Genomic DNA, 14,028 nt, shown 5'->3' with positions numbered 1-14,028 from the left:
GTCCTACCAGCATCAGCCACTAGATGCCGCCAGTACTGCCTTTTCAAGGTTGCTCTGCTTCACCTATTTCTGTTCCTGATTACCCTGCCTCATTAGATGATATGTTTCACCTGTGTCTCGTTTGGTCGTCCCTATTTAGACCCTGTCGTTTGTGTCCTCGGGCGCTCAGTCTTGAGTTTGTCTAACCTCATGACAACGCTCTTGTTCCAAGCTCCCGAGACGTCTTATTTGTTTTTGCCCAGTTTTGTACTTGTTTTGAGTAAAACCTCTATTTTTGCCACCTCGCCTCTGCCTTGTTCTCTGCACCTGGGTTCACTCAGCATACCCCCTAACACCGCAACCATGTCGGACCTCACCAAGCTAACGAGGAAGCACGGCATTAAGTTGCCCGTGGCTTCCTCGGTCTCGGTGGAGGACTGCAGCCTGGCGGTGGGGAAGGCTGTCGGCTACAGCAGCGTTGTGTCCGCAGCGCGGATGAACAGTGCGGTGGTCATCTTCCTGGATAGCGTAGACAAGGTGAACGCGGTGGTGGCGAGCGGCGATACGGTAAAAGAAATGTTCGTTCCCGTCCTGCCTCTCTCCACACCGGCGAAGAGGGTGAATCTGGCGAATGTTCCGCCGTTTATCAAAGATGAGACCCTCACTAGGGAACTGGCGAGGCACGGGAAGGTGGTGTCGCCAGTTAAAAAAGTCCCGTCGGGGTGCAAGTCGCCGCTGCTCAAGCAGGTGGTGTCGCACAGGAGACATGTCCTGATGGTGTTGAACAACAGGGATGCGGAGCTAAACGTAGCTTTTAAAATCAGGGCGGATGAGTTTGACTATGTGGTGTTTGTCAACACTGACACCACCAAGTGCTTTGGGTGCGGTGGGGAGGGACACCAGGTCAGGGCATGTCCAGGCAAGAAGGCAGGCGGCGAGACAGGTGAGGGGCAGAAGGGTGGACAGGACAAGGAGGGAGCACAGGAGGGGGCAGGTGAGGGTCAGAAAGGGGAAAAGCAGGCGAAGGTGGGGGCACAGGAGGGAGCAGGGGGGGGTCAAGAGGGGGGAAAACAGGCAAAGAAGGGGGCACAGGAGGAGGCGGGGGAAAGACAGGTGGAGGTGGGGGCACAGGGGGAGACAGGTGGAGGGCGGAAAGGAAAGGAGAAGAAACAGGTGAAGGTGGGGGCACAGGAGGGGGCAGGCGAGGGGCAGGGGAAAAAAAAGGAGGGGGGGGAGGGGAATGTGGAGCCGCAGGAGGGAACGGGTGGAGGTAGACAGCGCAGCCAGGTGAGCGTGGAGACACGGGGGGAGGCAGGCGAGGGTCTGGAAAGAAGGCAGGTAAGGGCGGGAGGACAGGAGGGGAAGGAGGAGGGTCCGGAAGACAGGCAGGTGGGTGCGGGGGGACAGGAGGGGACTGGTGAAGGAAAGGAAGCTACGGAACAAAGTCAGAGGAGTGCAGGTGACGTAGCTAAGGAGGAGGAGGCACTGGAAGGAAGTGACTTTGAGATGGGGGATGAGGACGATCGGTTGAGAGGGTGGCTCTTCTCTTTTCTAAGAGCTTTGCCCCAGCATCCTTTGAGGTGGAGGAGGTGGTGGAGGGCAGACTGATGGTGGTGAGGGCAGCATTTGAGCATTATAAGTTTGTCTTTTTAAATGTGTACGCTCCCACCACAGGACCACACAGTCACTTTTTTACAAGTTTTAAATGGGGTTTTAGGCAAAGTTCGTACTGGGGAGTTTCTGTTTCTAGGAGGTGACTTTAACTGCACCGAGAACGACCTGTTAGACAGGAACCACTGTGAGCCACACAGAGCATCGCAGAACGCGATGAGGCTGCTCTCAAGCGAGAACGAGCTAACGGACGTGTGGAGGAGAACCAACGGGGGTGAAAGACAGTACACCTGGGTGCACTGCAGAGGCACCTTTCTATCGTTGGCCAGACTAGACCGGTTTTACTGTTTTAAGCACCATTTTAACATTTTTAAGGAATGTAGAATGGTGCCTGTTGGTTTTACCGATCACTCCCTGGTTGTTTGCCGTGTTTTTATCGCCAATGTAAAGCCCAAAAGCGCATATTGGCATTTTAACACCACCCTACTATGTGACTCCAACTTTAAGGATGCTTTTAGGTTTTTTTGGGAAGGTTTTAGAGACAGAAAGCAGTATTTTATTTCCTTAAGACTGTGGTGGGACTATGGGAAGAGGGAGATAGAGCAGCTCTGTCGGCAGTATACTCTCAATGTCACACGGGACATCACCAGATCTATGAGGGATCTGGAGACTGACATTGTGGAGTTACAGGGTGTAGTGGAACCCACTGGAAATCGAGATCACATTAAGGACCTCAAGTCTAAAAGAGCTGCTCTCGCAGAGCTACCAGGCACCAAGGCGCAGGGGGCGCTGGTCCGCTCTCGCTTCCAGAGCGCAGCACTGATGGACGCACCATCTAGTTTATTTTTTAGCCTGGAGAAGAGGAACGGGCAGAGCAGGTTCATCCACGCCCTGAGATCAGACACGGGACAGGAGCTCAGGAGGCCGGAGGAGATCCGGACGAGAGCCGTGGACTTTTACACAGAACTGTACAAAAGTGAGTATGAGGAGCAAAAATAACTGTTTTACTCCTTTTGTGGGAATCTGCCCAGGGTCCCAGAAGACGTCAGTGCGGTGCTGGGGGAACCTCTGACCCTGCAGGATCTTTCCACGGCCCTGCAGAGCATGAAGGGGGGTAAGGCCCCTGGCATCGACGGGATTCCTGCGGAGTTTTACAAAGAGTTCTGGGAGGAGTTACGGGAGGACCTTTTAATGGTTTTTAATGAAGTTTTTAAAGATAAGTTATTGCCAGTCAGCTGCAGGAGGGCAGTCATCACTCTCCTACCCAAGAAAGGAGACCTGCAGGAGATCAAGAACTGGCGTCCTGTGTCCCTTCTGTGCACGGACTATAAAATCCTGTCAAGGGCGCTGGCCAACAGGCTGAGGGAGGTGATGGACCTGGTAGTCCATCAGGACCAAACGTACTGTGTGCCCGGTAGGTCCATTCTGGACAATGTGTCCTTAATTCGGGATATTTTGGACGTCTCTAGTTCTTTGGGCGTTGAAACTGGGCTCATTTCGCTAGACCAGGAAAAGGCGTTTGACCGGGTTGAGCACCTTTACCTCTGGAAAACTCTGGAGGCTTTCGGCCTCATTCCAGGTCTGATAGCCATGATCCAGGTTTTGTACCAGGACATTGAGAGTGTACTGAAGATTAATAGAGGGCTGAGCGGCCCTTTTAGAGTGTGTAGGGGGGTGAGACAGGGCTGCTCCCTCTCAGGGATGTTGTACTCTCTGGCCATAGATCCATTGCTGTGTCAATTAAGGACGAACATTGAGGGTGTGTTTTTAAACAGTCTTGAGAGAAGCCACATTTTATCAGCCTATGCGGACGACGTCATTGTTTTAATAGAGAAACAGGACGAAATCAGCAAACTGGAGGGGATCGTCAGGGACTTTGGGCTGTTATCACCAGTGAAAGTCAACTGGGGCAAAAGCGAAGCGTTGGCTGTGGGCGGATGGAGGGGGGGACTTTTAAAACTGCCAGGAGGCTTACAGCGGGCGAAGGGATGGTTTTAAGTATTTAGGAGTGTTTTTAGGGAACGGAAGTATGGTGGGGAAGGATTGGGAAGGGCCTTTAGGAAAGATACAGGGCAAGCTAAGAAAATGGAGGTGGGCACTGCAACAGCTGTCCTACAGGGGCAGGAAGCTCATCATTAACAACCTGGTGGCCTCACAGCTGTGGCACAGAGTGGCCTGTGTCCAACCACCAGACCTGCTAGTTAGGAAGATACAGGCCGAGCTGATGGATTTCTTTTGGGGGGGAAATTCCACCGGGTCAGGAAGGAAAGGGTCTTTCTGCCTAAAGAGGAAGCGGGGCACAGTGTGGTGGACATCAAAAGCAGAGTGGCAACTTTTAGGTCACAGTTTGTGCAGAAGTTTTTAACAGGGTACTTTAACATTTGGAAGGACGTGGCGGAGTTGGTCTTAAAGAGGACTGGGAGGATGGGACTTGACCGCTCGTTGTTTTTAATGGACACAAGTCTTTTAAACACGTCGAGCTTACCCGGTTTTTATCAGGAACTTTTTAAAGCATGGGGTCTTTTTAAGAAAAGGAAAAGGGAGGCTGCAGATTCCCTCCACTGGCGCCTGGAGCCGGTGATCGGAGGAGCCAGGCTGGATGTGCAGGACGGGGCCACTCCAGGACTGAGGAGCATCCTGAGGGAGGCGGGGGTCCTAACCCTGAGGCAGGTGGTGGCGGCGGCGTGGAGCGACCTGCAGGACGGCGAGGCCATGGCGGAGCGGCTGGGGGTGAGGTCCACCAGGATCGTACACCTGGTGCTCAAGAGGTGGAGGGAGAGGCTCACGGAGGAGGAGCTGGCCCTGCTGAAGGAGTACGGCGAAGGGGCGGAGGAGCCGAACCCGGAGGATCCCTTCCCGGAGATGACTCTGACCCCCAACCTGGAGGGGTCCTCCGGGAAGCTGCTGCACAGGGCACTTTGTACAGAACTGGACCTGCATGCAGCCAGCGGGAAGGCTTTTTACAAAGAGTGTGTGGTTGTTTGAAATAGGAGGGGACTGGAGGGGCGGCAGGACACTGTCTGGAGAGGACGGCTCCAGATGGAGGGACAGGAGGAGCCGTGTTGGAGGAGCTTTTTCAAAGCTCCCTCCAAGAAAAGGACGGGGGACCTCCAATGGAGAGTCCTACATGGAGCCATAGCTGTCGCAAATGAATGTCCATTCTGTAAACTGCCAGAGTCCGTGTTTCACTGTTTTGCAGAGTGCGACAGACTTTTAGAGCTTTTTAGTCTTTTAAAGGAAAGTTTTAAGCTCTTTAAGGAGGAGTGGTCCAGAAACTGTTTTATTTTTGGGGCTAGATACTACAGGGCCAACGCAGAGAAATGGCGACTGCTTAATTTTCTAGTAGGGGAAGCGAAGATGGCCATCTACCTCACGAGAAGGAACAAACTGAGGGGAAAGGAAAGTGTTTTAGGAAGAGTGTTTGTAGCGTTGGTCAGGGCCAGAGTCTTGATTGATTTTAACTTTCACAGACTGATGAAGAGTCTGGACGTCTTCATCAAGCTGTGGTGTTTTAACGACGCCATCTGTTCCCTGGTGGAGGACGACCTGTGCTTCCAGTCTGTTTTTAACGTGTAGGACTCTGTTAGTGAACCAAGTGTGTTTGTTGTATTGTCTGTAACTGTGAACTAGAGAAAATGTGAAAATAAAGATGCTTTAAAAATCAAAAAATCTCTCTCTCTGTGTCTGTCTCTCTGTCTCTCTCTGTCTCTCTGTCCATCTCTCTTTCTGTCTCTCTCTCTCTGTGTCTGTCTCTCTGTCTCTCTCTGTCTCTCTGTCCATCTCTCTTTCTGTCTCTCTCAGTCTTCCATCCAACTATTTTGGGTTAGAGATGTTTTCTCATCTTTGGAAACGTTGTCATGGAAACCTGAACAGTGTCTCATCAACATACAAACAGAACTGACAGTCATCCGTGTTGTGTAAATAACTTCATTATTTTCTCCCTGCGTTTGCCTCTTCCTCCATCAGCTCAGAGGGATAGACGCCTCCTGCGTGTTTCATGTGATTTTAACTTGTAAAATAACGTAAATATTTACATTGATTTCACTTTTCTATGAGAGACGAGTTTTCAGATCAGGTCAAGTAACTAGCGACGCAATCAAGAGTTTACTTTTCATCTATCAAGTAACTGCACATGTGTAAAGTGATCCAGCAGTACTACATCAAAGTACTGATACTGTACTAGACACAGTAGGTCCAGTAGTACTACATCAAAGTACTGATACTGTACTAGACACAGTAGGTCCAGTAGTACTACATCAAAGTACTGATACTGTACTAGACACAGTAGGTCCAGTAGTACTACATCAAAGTACTGATACTGTACTAGACACAGTAGGTCCAGTAGTACTACATCAAAGTACTGATACTGTGTTTGTAACAATGCGCTCTTTATTTTCATTCAAAATAACTCAGATGATCTGATGTGATTTTACCTCAAGGATCCAAATCAGACAAGGTTTTTTAATCCAATACATTTTTGATTAACTTCAGTACCAGATCCGTTTGAGAGCGTGGAGCGGCCTCTAGAGGTCCCCGGACCGGCCATTGGTCACCCCCCCGGTCCGGAACCCCGTCCTCAGGGGGTGGTGGAGTTGGACCCGGACCGGACTCGGTAAGAGTCCAGCGCGCAGGGAGGGCCAGGACCCCCTGCGGCTTCACCCCCAGCCCCGCCTACACCTGGAGCGGCTGCCAGGTGAGGGGCCACGCCCAGCCAGCGACAGGGAGACGCACAAGGCTCCATTCGCATGATCCTGATTATACACGATTACGTACTAAAATAACTATGAAATTACATTCATTAGAAATGATTCTACAACTAGTTTGTTTAGTTCAAGAGCTTCCACCGAACAGTTAAGCCACAAAATGGAGGATTAGACAGAAATAATGAAAATGAAAGAACCCGACGAGTCTCCTGATAAAACCAGATGATAAGGTGTTTATACAGGTGAATAAAACAAGCGCACCTGGTCTTTGGTGTTGGACACGTCCCGATGGACCAATGTTATGTTTTTTCATGGATCAAGGTTTGTGGTGAGGTGTTGGTGCTCTCACCATGTCCACGGTGCCGAGGTGCCCATAGGCAAACACCGCGGCGTTGTGGGGGTTGGACACCAGCAGCAGGAAGGAGAAAGACGTTGTGGAAGAAATTCTTCTGCAATGATCGGTGAGGTTAATTTGCCCGCTACAAGAAAACAAAAACTGAGAATATTCAAGATAATTTATTCTGCAGAGTAAAGAGAAAGGTTCAGTACTGCTCCAAAGCAGCGTTCAGATCAGTCCGATCTTATTTCTGATCAAGAGGCTTCATACAACAACAGAGGGTGTGGCTTGGGTCAGAACAACACCTTAAGGAAAAATGCATAATGCTAAAATTCCATATAATGTAAATTGGATACAATACAATTATTGTTCAGAGATATCGTTCAATTCGTATTAATGAACAGTAACAACTTATAATGTATGATATTTATCCACTTAAAGGCTGTAGATATACCTACGTGCGCTAATATAGACGTAAAAAATGTTCTGCTCCACCTACAATCTTATACTCTGCTGGAACCATGTCACGGACATATATGTTCCTGATCGCCTTACACGCACATCTTGATGGGTCTTGGTCAGATTATTCATGTAAACTGGCATATCTAACATAACCGGTGTGCAAATGCCAGTCCAATTCTTGGGCAGACTTCATACGCCATGTGTCCACATAACCAATAGATATCAGGAACTGTTGCTTATCCCATTGTATAAACGATTTGAGTTTGTTTACATGCAGCTGTTATCCCCATTGGAATTAGGGTAGCAGTTAACAAATGGATTGAAAACACAAGGGGTGAATAACTCTAGCACGTGAATGGACTACGTATAGTCGAGGAGGCTAGAGCATTAGTTAGAGTAGTAACCAATCTTCTCCATACATTAGTGCAGTTCAATTGTCCTACAGAAAGATTATAGTGGAATACCTTTATCAGTTCACCGTTTTGCTTCATCTCAACAGAATGTGTTGTACCTCCATCAATATGATTATATATTAGTTCAGTCATATTCATTTAAGTTGGAAAATTTTTAGCCATTGCTAAACTTCTAGATTGTTCCCATGATGTTGATATAGAAAGAAAAAGTCTTTATTCATCACGCAACACACCACACTACAACACATGCTTATGCACATTTGATGGTGGCCGGTGAAATGGATTCTCTGCTTTTGACCCATCCTGGCTTGTCCTTCCTCCGGGGGCACAGCCAGGAGCAATGGGCAGCGTACGTGGACGCACCCGGGGACCAGGTGATAAGTGTCCATCGCTGGTCAGACTATGATGGGTGCATGTTTTGGGTGGGGGTCCTTACTGACGTGAGGTGGAGGAAACCCCATGTGAGCACGGGGAGAACATGCAAACTCCACACAGAAAGGCTCCTGTTTGGGAGATAACCCACCGGAGCACGGTGCCAACAGCGCCCCAGGCGGGAATCGAACCCAGGACCTTCTTGCTGTGAGGCAGCAGTGCAATGCACTGCGCCACCGTGCCACCATAGGTGAGAGGATGAATGGTGCACTGAGTGAGGCATTTTACTACATACATAACAGGAATGATCCGCACCATACTCTTCTTTACCTGAATGATTCAAATATCTCCACCACATATCTTGTTGAAATTAATGTCCAGTGGAGTCAACTTTTAACCATGGGTGGACTGTGTTAGTGACAGAACGTTCATTTCTCACTTGGGGCTCTTCTTCTGGATTGGATGTGAGAGAGAGTGAGGCGGGGGAGCGGCTATTATTTAAGTCTCGCTGCGGAACTGTGTTCCAGGGATGGATGATTAACAGGACGATGGCAATCATTCAAGATTCAAGATTCAAGATTTTTATTTGTCACATACATATACATACTTCCATACATATATGCAGTGAAATGTAATGCAACGCACCCGGTGATAGCACACAATAAGTCCTAGGAAAAAGTACAAAAATAAAATAAAAAGTAGAAAATTCCTTTCTATAGACCGACTAACTGACTCCTAAAACGTAATACAGTAAGTGGAATACTTATAGAATAAGATAAAAAATATATAGAATAAAATACAATAAAAAATAAATTGAAATAAAATGGAATAGGTTGAAGGAATATGGCTATGTATATACAGATATGTGCATTTAAAGTGGCATGTGAATTAAAGTGGCATGTGAATGTGAATAGTGTGAGGTAGTGTTTGGGATAATACAGCACAGTATACAACAGTACGGCGCAGCAATACGGCATCACGAACAACCCTGAACAGTGGTACAGTATGCGGTACAGTATGCTACATACAGTACAGTAGGTAGTGGAGCCTAGTGCATGGCTCAGTTAGGACCCCTGGTGAGGTCAGCGTTGACAGTTCTGATGGCTTGAGGGAAGAAACTCCGTCGCAGTCTCTCTGTTCTCACTGCGTGACTGCGGAGGCGCTTGCCTGACCGCAGCAGCTGGAACAGTCCGTTGTTGGGGTGATGAGGATCCTTCATGATCCTACGGGCTCTGCTACTACACCTCCTGGTGTATAACTCCTGCAAGGGGGGGAGGGTAGTTCCAGTGGTACGTTCAGCTGAACGCACCACCCTCTGCAGGGCCCACCTGTCCTGGGCAGTACAGTTCCCAACCCAGGCAGTGATGTTGCCTGTCAGGATGCTCTCCACTGCTCCAGAGTAGAAGGACTTGAGGATCCTCACCGAGACCCGGAATTTCCTCAGCTGCCTGAGGTGGTAGAGACGCTGCCTCGCCTTTCTCACCAGAGTGTCTGTATGAACAGTCCATGTTAAGTCCTCTGTGATGTGGACTCCCAGATATCTGAAGCTGCTCACCCTATCGACAGAAGTCCCATTAATCCACAAGGGCGCGTGCGTCCTCGATTGTGATCCACGCCTCAAGTCCACAATCAGCTCCTTGGTTTTGCTGACGTTCAGGTGGAGGCTGTTGTCCTGGCACCAGAGTGACAGGTCAGCCACCTCCTCGCGGTAGGCCTTCTCATCGCAGTCGGTGATCAGGCCCACGACCACGGTGTCGCCAGCAAACTTGATGATGGTGTTGGAGCTGGACCTGGCCACACAGTCATGTGTGTACAGGGAGTACAGTAGGGGGCTGAGGACGCAGCCCTGGGGGGATCCTGTATTCAGGGTGAGGGAGCTTGACATGTACTTCCCCACCTTGACCACCTGGGGGCGGCCTGTGAGGAAGTCCAGGATCCAGGTGCACAGCGGAGCATTCAATCCTAGCTCCATCAGCTTGACAGCCAGTCTGGTGGGAACTATGGTGTTGAAAGCTGAACTATAATCAATGAACAGCATTCTCACATAGGCCCCCTTCTGGCCATCCAGGTGCGTGAGCGTGGTGTGCAGTACCCGGGAGACCGCGTCATCCGTGGATCTGTTCTGCCGGTACGCGAACTGCAACGGGTCCAAGGTGCGGGGGAGGGAGGCGCAGATGTAATCCTTAATCAGCCTCTCGAAACACTTCATGACCACCGAGGGGAGGGCCACCGGACGGTAGTCATTCAGGCAGGTTGGAGAGGCGATCTTCGGGACAGGAACGACGGTGGACCTCTTGTAGTTTGTTATTGTTCGCAGCCCCTCCCACAAGCGTCTTGTGTCCCCCCGCTCCATCTGCAGCTCCACGGTGTCTCTGTACGTCCGTTTAGCGTCCCTCACCGCCCTCCGCAGATTGTACGACGCCGCTTTGTAATTGTCCATGTTACCAGATACAAGTCCGTCGTTGTAAGCGGCCGTGCGCGCATTCAGAGCGCAGCGGATGGATTTATCAACCCATGGTTTCTGGTTTGGAAATATCCGAACTTTCACCGTGGGAACGATTTCATCCGCGAGCGTAGCCACAAAACTCACTACAACCTCTGTAAACTCGCTGACGTCACTTGAACTCGCTCGGAACATGTCCCAGTCTACGTCAGTCAGAGCGTCCTGAAGCGCAGCCTCTGATTGGTCCGTCCACCGCTTCACTTCCCTCGTCATCACCAGATCCCGCGCGATCAGAGGCCTGTAAACAGGAAGCAGCGAGATCGCGGCGTGATCTGATTTCCCGAAAGCAGGAAGCGACACGGGCTTGTATCCGTTCTTGTAACGTGTGTAACAATGGTCCAGAGTTCTGTCTCCCCTGGTGGCACACGTCATCTGTTGGTGGAAATTCGGCAGAACTTTTTTCAGGTTGGCCCTGTTAAAGTCCCCAGTCACCACCACAGCCGCGTCGGGATGTCTGTTCTGAAATCCGCACAACACATCGTACAGAACCGACAGAGATGCGTCGGTGTCCGCTTGCGGTGGGATATAAACGGCTGTAATGACGACCGTGCTGAATTCCCGGGGAAGATAAAATGGACGGCATAGTATGGTCAGCTGTTCCAGGTTCGGCGAGCAGGAGTGGGAGAGGAATTTGGTGTTGTTGGCGTTACACCAGCGGTTGTTTACCATTAGGCAGACGCCTCCACCTTTGGATTTCCCCGACTCTCCCGTTCTGTCGCCGCGGAACACGGAGAAGGCCTCGGCTGGACGTATGGCTTCATCCGGCACCAGTGGGGTCAGCCATGTTTCCGTCAGACAGAGGACGCAACAGTTCCTCGTGTCACGCTGGAATTGAATCCTCGCTCGAAGTTCATCCATCTTGTTCTCCAGGGACTGGACGTTAGCAAGAAGGATGCTTGGCAGAGGTGGACGGTAAGGTTGCGTCCTCATTCTGACCCGAATGCCGCCTCGTTTACCTCGGTGCTTCCTCCGTGGGCCGGCTCGTGGAACAGCGACTCCATTTTTGTTGTTGTTGCGAGTGTTCCCGCGTAGGATTTCCGTCGGCCACTCTGCTCCCACGGATAAAAAGTCCCAAAGTTGTTCGTTTAGGGAAATTTTTATATCCATGAGTGCATCGCGGCCGTATGAGTTAATTGTTGATGTTTTTCTGGCGAACATCGTGATAAAAAAAGGAAAAAAATACTAAAGAGTAAGAAAGTAACCGGAGCGCCGGCGCAGGCGACCGCTAGGGGCGGCGCCACTATCGCCACAATCATGATGAGAAAGATGATCACACTGGCGTGTCCAATCTTTTCCTGTTGATGGGGCGTCATCCTTTTCAAGTAGAAATACTCTAGTGGCATATCCTCTTCGCAGGCCAGAGGTTACTAGCACATATCCCGCAAGGATCGTGATCTCAGTTCACGTCCGATGATTCTCCGTTGTTGTCGTTGATCTGGTCCTCTGGAAGGTTGCAGACTTTCTTGCAATGGGATGCGTGTACCCACCTTGGTCATTCTGCCACCTTAAATGCCACTGCGGTGGTGAGGAGGATCTGGAACGGTCCCAGGAATCTGGTGGAGTTCCAGCTTTTCCTCTGGAATTCGTCACCCAGTCACCTGGTCGGAGGTGGTGTAGTGGTCCTTCGAGTGGGATGGGTAGGGCTGCTTTGACCTGGGCACATAGACTTCAACACTTGGGTGAGAGACACATTTTGACAACATTGTTTGGTCTAGGTCCATGAATGTAATGTATAGGGTACGTGGAATAATTCTGTAATTTCCCAAACAGTTATGTTGAATAACCGACTACAGACTCAGCAAAAAACATTTATGTGTGCACACTAGTGTAAATCATTTATTCATTTATAAAGTTTATTGGCCGTTTAAGAGTTCTTTAGGAGTTTTTGAGTAGTTTGTTGGTAGTTTAAGAGGTCTTAAGTCGTTCTTTAGTTGTTTTTTGGCAGTTTAAGAGTTCTTTAGGAGTTTTTGAGTAGTTTGTTGGTAGTTTAAGAGGTCTTAAGTCGTTCTTTAGTTGTTTTTTGGCAGTTTAAGAGTTCTTTAGGAGTTTTTTAGTAGTTTGTTGGCAGTTGCAGAGTTCTTTAATCGTTCTTTAGTAGTTGGTTGGCAGTTTAAGAGTTCTTAATGAGTTCTTCAGTAGTTTATTGGCCGTTTAAGAGTTCTTTGGGAGTTTTTTAGTAGTTTATTGGCCGTTTAAGAGTTCTTTAGGAGTTTTTTAGTAGTTTGTTGGCAGTTTAAGAGTTCTTTAGTAGTTCTTTAGTAGTTTCTTGGCAGTTCAAAAATTCTTTTTTGTAATAGGGGTGACCTCATCAGGTGAGGGATGCGCTCACCTTGGTCCTGACGAGGAGAGGAAGAGGAAGCACCAGCAGTGGCATCACGGCGACCAACACCACGTGGCGGTAGTTCTATGCCCTCCTCATCCTGGTACCGGCGTCAGGTGTAGCCATAAACCGCGCATGCCGCAGTGGGTCACCGAGGTCACGGGTTCGGTTCCCACTGAGTGTGGCTCTTGGGTGAGCGGACAGATATTTTAGTGACATTGTTCTGATGAAACTTCCGTCTGATCTGAGTCTTGGAGCCGAGTTCTGAACCTCTCTCCTTCTCTCCTTTTCTCCTTTTAGTGAACAGCAGTCTCAAATCTGGTGAGGACATCAACAGATCCCTGTGTACCTAGTTATCTCTGAAGAGATGTCCATACTCTTACTGACCTGTATGTTTTCCCTGTGGTTTGTCTCTATTTTTGTTGTTTTTTGGTTCCTTCGTAATCAAGTTTCTGCTGCTGTGACATGACTTACTGAAAAAAAAAGAACCTTAAAAGTCAAAGTCTCTCCTTCTCTCCTTCTCTCCTTCTCTACCTCTCTCCTTCTCTCCCTGAGGGCCGTCAGTGTTAATGTGATGAAGACTTCTATTGTGACGAATAATGATTAAGTGACAAATAAAGACCATGATGAATTAGGGTCTGACTCGGATTGCATGTCAGTGACAGACATGTCAGTGTCAGACTCTCAGACGCCAAATGGGGACCTGTATACCTTAGATGGAATAGAGGGGTTTCTAGACGCCACTTTTGGAAAGTCTGTTAAAGTCACTGATCATTTCCCTGACTCCGGGAAGTTTATTAAAACGGCGGCCTGGTTGAGGAAGACGGCAGGGGCAGTGTTAGATGACAAAAAGAGGCACCGGATGAAAAAACGGGTGATAGCTCTCAGGAAGGACAACCGTCTACGACTGCCCCTGGGATGTGGCTGTTTGGGGAGCCTTTGTTTGACTCTGGCCTCCTTTCCTCCTCCAGCCTGCGCTCCAGCTTGCATAAGGCTGGGTGCGTCAAGCTGGGTCATCTGCTGAAGGCGTCCATGGAGCAGCTGATGGAGCATCCCCTGCTCTCTCTGTCCCTCTCTAATTCTCGTCCCTTGACCTTCGCCCCTCCCCCTTATCTGTCGCTGCCGAGGAACCTTTGAGCCCTGCGCTGAGGAGCAACGAGTATAGCGTCTAATATAGATCTGCTGCTGTCTGGAACACACCGCCCATCTGCAACACCTCCTCCTCTTCACCTCCTTCTTTTCAACTCTTCTTCACCTCCTTCCCTTCACCTGTTTCTCATCACCTCCTTCTCTCCTTGCCCCCTTCCCTGTTCTGAGAACAGGTGGAA

The sequence above is a fragment of the Zeus faber genome (assembly GCF_960531495.2).
Source record: "Zeus faber genome assembly, chromosome: 6".
In the NCBI taxonomy this organism is placed as follows: Eukaryota; Metazoa; Chordata; class Actinopteri; order Zeiformes; family Zeidae; genus Zeus; species Zeus faber.
This window is presented reverse-complemented; position numbering follows the sequence as displayed.